At 40.3% G+C, this 5,708-nt stretch overlaps 1 long non-coding RNA gene across 1 annotated transcript; it reads right to left on the bottom strand.

Annotated features, from left to right (window-relative positions):
• Positions 1 to 1,073: 1,073 nt before the first annotated feature.
• On the bottom strand, positions 1,074 to 5,097 carry LOC308653897. Its single transcript, XR_014023128.1, has 3 exons — positions 4,987 to 5,097; positions 2,651 to 2,757; positions 1,074 to 1,135 (listed from the first exon to the last, which is right to left on the bottom strand). It is a non-coding gene; the product is annotated as an uncharacterized lncRNA (long non-coding RNA).
• Between the last annotated feature and the right edge of the window lie 611 nt (positions 5,098 to 5,708).

A 5,708-nucleotide genomic window follows, 5' to 3' on the forward strand; every position in this document is an offset into this window, starting at 1 on the left:
GTTGAGGGTACAAAGTGCAACACACTGGCATTTATACCAGGACACCTGGATATTCAGCTTTTCAGTGGCAAGGTAGTTTTTAAGATGGGTGAGCTTAAAACATTGAATGGGACAGACAGCAAAGTTACTGAGTACTCAGCTTGCACAACTTGATGACAAATGTCAGTGGAAAGACACTGTTTATTGGCAAAGGTAAAATAAAATTCAAAGTACCAGAAGAGAGATAAAAAGAGCTTTGGGCAAGGTAAGCTTGTTTTAAATTACAGAAGTCACTGGTATACAAAACAATGAAACCCCACCAACCAGCTATGACCTATTGACTATGGTGAAAAAGTCACAAGTTTGCAGGAGACTCCTCATTGAGGAAAAGAAAGTGCTAAATGTTTTTCAGAACCTGGATTTCATATTTGCTATTTCAATATGCTTAATAACAAAAGGAAGTTTCTCTCTAACCAATGCCCACAATCAGTCACCATAAAATACTTCCTCCTCCATGTAATAACCCTACCTCACCCCCAGGTACAGGCCCTACATCCTTGAGGACACACATCCTTACTGGTGTGTGTCTCCAGGCTTGGCATTCTCTAACCTCTTCAAAGATCAATCAGCCAATGTCCAGACCCAAACTGCTACTCCTCAGCCAGTTGCCCCTGCACTGCCTCCCACTGTTTCTTCTCCCAGGACTCCCAGCCTAATCCCCACAAGAACCCTGTCCTGACAGGGTCCTGCATTCTATCAATTCCACTTTCTGGAAGCTCCCACTGCCTCCCACTTTCCTGCTGCTCACTAATACCTAGACACACATCCCAGGGCTTCCAGGCATCCAAAGCACTGTGGTACATGTAGAAGGCAGGTGGTCCTCTCAGTAGCAATATTCAGGAGCACACTTCCCCATCATGTAGGCCACAACTAACCTCCAATTTGAGTCATTCCCCTGGAGTCAAGAAGAATCCAGATCGGGGGGCTCCCTTCCATCCTTAAGCACTGGTGATGGTGTCTGCCAAGTGGATGTTGAACCAGAGCCCACACTGCCTTTCTGCTCAACTGCAAACCAGTGCCTCCTAGCTTGCAGCAGGGTCTCCAAGTGTCTCCAATCCACTGATTCATGGTCAGCCTCAGATTCTCTCTCCAGCACCTGCAAGATCACACTTGGTTTGAGTGTGAGAACTGATGTTTCTAGGAGTCATTCCCTTAGCATTGGAGCACCATTCTTCCCATTATACTTGGTGTCCCATCCCATCAACACAACCTGTCATACACAAAAATGGAATTTAGAGTGCAACCCTATCAGGAAATACTCTTCACAAGAAACCAGTTCACTGACTTGAGGCTCATAAAACTTCTACTCAGCAAGCAAGCCCTGAAAACTACCAGGCCAAGGATCAGAGGCAACAATGCTGCTATTTCCATACACTTCTAATACCAAACACAGTGTGTTACTAAGCATTCAGACAACAGGGATACATTTATCAAAACTGAGCACAAACAGAATGAGTTAAAATAACCATGTTAATATATTTAACTACCACGAATATGTACAACTCTGGTACATCTAAGTTTCTCCTGGTCAAAATATAAACATCATTTACAAAAGAAGGAGAGAGAAAATAAGAACTTCACTCACACTCGACTTTTTTTTTTAGGTTTACATACAGAAGGAAACTGGAAGCAAGAAAGATAAGGAAAGGCAAGGCAATGTCCTCACCATTATTACAGTACTAACAGATCAAGGCTAAACTAAAACAATTCTAGATTCTTCCACCTAGAAAAGATACACACAAATCTCAATATATAGCTAATTTTTTTCACAACATATAATGCTTTTCTGTTCAGAGATATCTTGAAGGATCATACTGCAGTATCCTTTTTCTTTCCTACTTGAGAATGTCATGGTCCCCCTCAGGTTCAAAACACTTTTGAGTACTTAATTGCACATGTGTGAATTCTATTTGGGCTAAAAGTCATCTCATCACGCACTTCAAAAAAGGATCTACAGTGGTCTAAATGTCTGTATAGACATTGGGGACCATGTTAATAAACAACATTGGACAGCTACTCTGCTTATTGGGAAAGACCAAATAAAAGTCAAGAAAGAAGTACACAAAATGTTTCTGACAACATTAAGTTGTGCATGGATGTGGAAATCTTTAGCATACAAAAGAGTGGACCGCTGCCATTCAGTTGAACTGGGATGAACGATCAGTGAAGAAGAAAATAACCACTCCTGAGACTAATCAGGTGAAGTATACACCTGCACTAAAACCCTGCAAGTTCTTCTTCAGAGGAAACACAACCACTGTCAGCTCACATTCTGAACCTTGACTTTGAATGACACCGCTTCAGGACACTTATTTATGTAAGAAATCTCTCCTTTATTCCAGTCCAAGTGTGCTTCCCACACCCTGAAGCCGTTCCAGTTCCCAAGCTTGGCATGCTACCACCTCTGAAAAGCTGCTGCCCCCAACAAACACCCAGCCTCCACTTCCTCTGCTCTGCACAGAACCCCTGAACAGGCTTCAATGGTCTCCCCTCCCCCATCTCCTTCTCACCCCAACCTTCCTCAGCAACACTGTGCTGGTCCCCTGGAACTTCTTTTGACAAAGAATGAAACACCTCCCACTCCCCCTGGTCACCCTAGAGCCTTCCCTACCTGCTGCTGGATGACCTTCCAGGATGGGGTTGGGCTGGCAGGTGATGTCATCCAGGATGGTACAGAAGACTCCAGGTACCACAGGCCAGCCTCTTGGGAATGTAACCCTGCTTACATGAAGCAGAAAGTTTTTAATTCTTACTGAATTGAGATTAAATGTCATTTGTATTTACCTTGGCTCCCCATCCAGAATCTGCTGAAAGTTTACCTCCTGTTTTTCCATGAGCTCTTCTTGTCATCTACATCGTTCCTCTTCTATCCATAATAAAGTACATATGAAAAAAGGTTCATTTCCAGAAAAATTCAAAAGCTTGTACATTTCTTTAAATTAAAAGTTTTTTTAATCTATACTGTACATTTCATCATATGCTGGCCTGGTCAAGAATTATCCTTCCATATTTAGTACTTTAGAGCTAAGTTTTTAAACAGTGTGATAACAGAAAAGGGTGGGACGGTATTCCATGTACTTATATTTTTGTGAGTGTTTAAACATTTTAATAACAATATATTAAAAAATAAAAATAAGGACTGCTTCTGTGTAACAGTTGCCACTCTTATCCAGGTGCACTGGTGTATACTTGTCACCTCATCTATTCAGTAGGCCGAGACAGAATATCTCAACTTTGAGGCAAGTTTCAACAACTTAATGAGAGATTGGAACAAAAATGTTTTTTAAAAATAAAAATATATAAGTTCAGTTGTTTGTTATAGTGCCTCTGGATTCATTAAAAAATATCAATGAAAAAGGTGGGGAGGGGCTGGGGATGTGGCTCAAGCAGTAGCGCGCTCGCCTGGCATGTGTGTGGCCCGGGTTCGATCCTCAGCACCACATACCAACAAAGATGTTGTGTCCGCCGAGAACTAAAAAATAAATATTAAAAATTCTCTCTCTCTCTCTCTCTCTCTCTCACTCTCTCTTTAAAAAAAAGAAAAAGAAAAATATGGGGAGGACATCACCACTGGGAGCTGTCCTAGGTAGTTACTTTAGCTTTCCTCCCGTGCACCCCACAGAGTTACACCCTCTCTTCCACACAGGTTTCTAAATTTTGGAGAGAAGCTGTGGCTAACTGATTAAGATGTGAACTGCTGTATAATGTTCCTTTAGATTTACAAAGCCCAGAATATCGGGTGATTCTCAGATAAAATCAGAATGTGTCATGCCTCTTCTTAGTCTTCAGCTATATACCAACACAAAACAAGCAAATTTCTGTGATATTTACCATGCAGAAAGAAATATGTTGATTCAAAAAAAGTATAGGTACTAGCCCCAGAAAGTCAAGCTCCATTGTGATGGTCCATTTAGAAAGAAAGAAAAGGAAACACACCCTCAATGACAAAAGTTCTGCTTAAAGAAACCTCTCCCACTGCCTCACAATCCCATCTTTCTCTTCCTATAAAAATCCTTTGTGTCCCTGAGATTCCCAAGAGGACACTATGAGGATGACAGCACCCTCCCTCTACCAGTGTGCTGGACCTTCAGTAAACCTGATTTCTTTCCCACTAATTCACATCTCCTGACTACTGGTTTTCCAGTGATGAGGAGCCTGGACCTGGATCTGGTAACACCTGGAGTCTGCCAGTCTTCTCTATCACTGATGGTGACTCCAAATTCCTTTTTAAAAACTCCCTTTTACATCATGTCTATAGGTTCATGTGTCCACAAATGATTATTTTCTATTTTCAAAGTAGCCCCTTTATACAGATAATGGTTTGTGAAGAAACACTGATTATGGAGTGCTTACACCCTGTAGCAACTCCTCAGGGTGCTAGTGATCAAAAGGTACAGCAAGGCATTGTATTTACTTCCATAAGTGCTCAACAAGCTCACAAAATGCTCACACACCACTTACAGAGTGTAAAGAATCAGGAGCCCACATACCTCTAGGGTGTAGGAGACCATCTTTATCTTCTCCCTGAAGCAAGGGATCATTTTACCAACTAATCTGGAACCTCACACTTCAAAATGAACTTCCACCATTCTTATTACTCCTAGGAGGGTACTATTTGCCAGCTGTTGGACAAAGGTCAGGTGCCTCCCAGGATACTAGTTTTGTTTTCATCATGTGCTCTGAATGAAGGATGTTGAACAATTCAGATAGTGGTGTTTTAAGCATCTCCTAACTTCTTGAAATCTTTTTATATAAAAGGCACTGCATGCGCCACAAACTTTTATGCAACTACCCACTGGTTGATCTCTATTAAATTTAGTGATCATTTCGAAAGTTAATCAGTGGAGAAATTCACAGAGAGAGGGGCCCTGTCTACTTATAAACCTGGTACTCTGAAGCACAATAAAATCATTCCCAGGTACAGGAGAGAAGACCCTTTTTACTTACTCTTCCATATGCTTGTGGTCTTACGATTTTGCTTCTCTTATCTGTTCCTGTGTCTTTTTTATGCACTTTCTTTTTTATTTTTTTCTTCTGATGTCAAAATGGGAAAAAAAGGGGAATAAAACGGGCAAAACAAATGACAGTTTGTAATAATACATACATATATATATATATATATATATATATATATATATATATATATACATACAATTGAAACGAGAATACAGGCTTACTTCTGAGTTCTTTGAGTTCTTTCACTGACTGTTCTAACATCCTTCAGCTATATCTGTCAACTTTTGAATGAGGCAATTTGTTGTTTTTTTTTTAATATTACAAGCAGAGCCTCCCTCCCTACCTCACCCACCCCAAACATCTGTATTTAGAAAATCAATGATGAATCCTAAACAATATTTTAAATTGTCAACATCTAATACTGGCAAAGAGGACATAATGCTAAACCATCATACTATCTGGGACAGTGGGTTTTAATAAGAATGGCTTATTATCTCTATTCAAACAAACTGAATTCATTAGATTTTTGGGCCTGTTACTACAGCTTGGCTCAGGGAAAACACAAATAACAGTGCAGAACTAGGTTTCTATCTGTACTCTATGACTTACTGAAACTGGGATTTGGCTAAAGAGCCTACATTTAATGAACCTACTTTCATGATTTTAAATAGGATTATCACTGCCTTTATCTCTTGAAGGTATTATGACTATTT

The sequence above is a fragment of the Spermophilus citellus genome (genome assembly GCF_964194105.1).
Source record: "Spermophilus citellus genome assembly, chromosome: 1".
Classification (NCBI taxonomy): domain Eukaryota; kingdom Metazoa; phylum Chordata; class Mammalia; order Rodentia; family Sciuridae; genus Spermophilus; species Spermophilus citellus.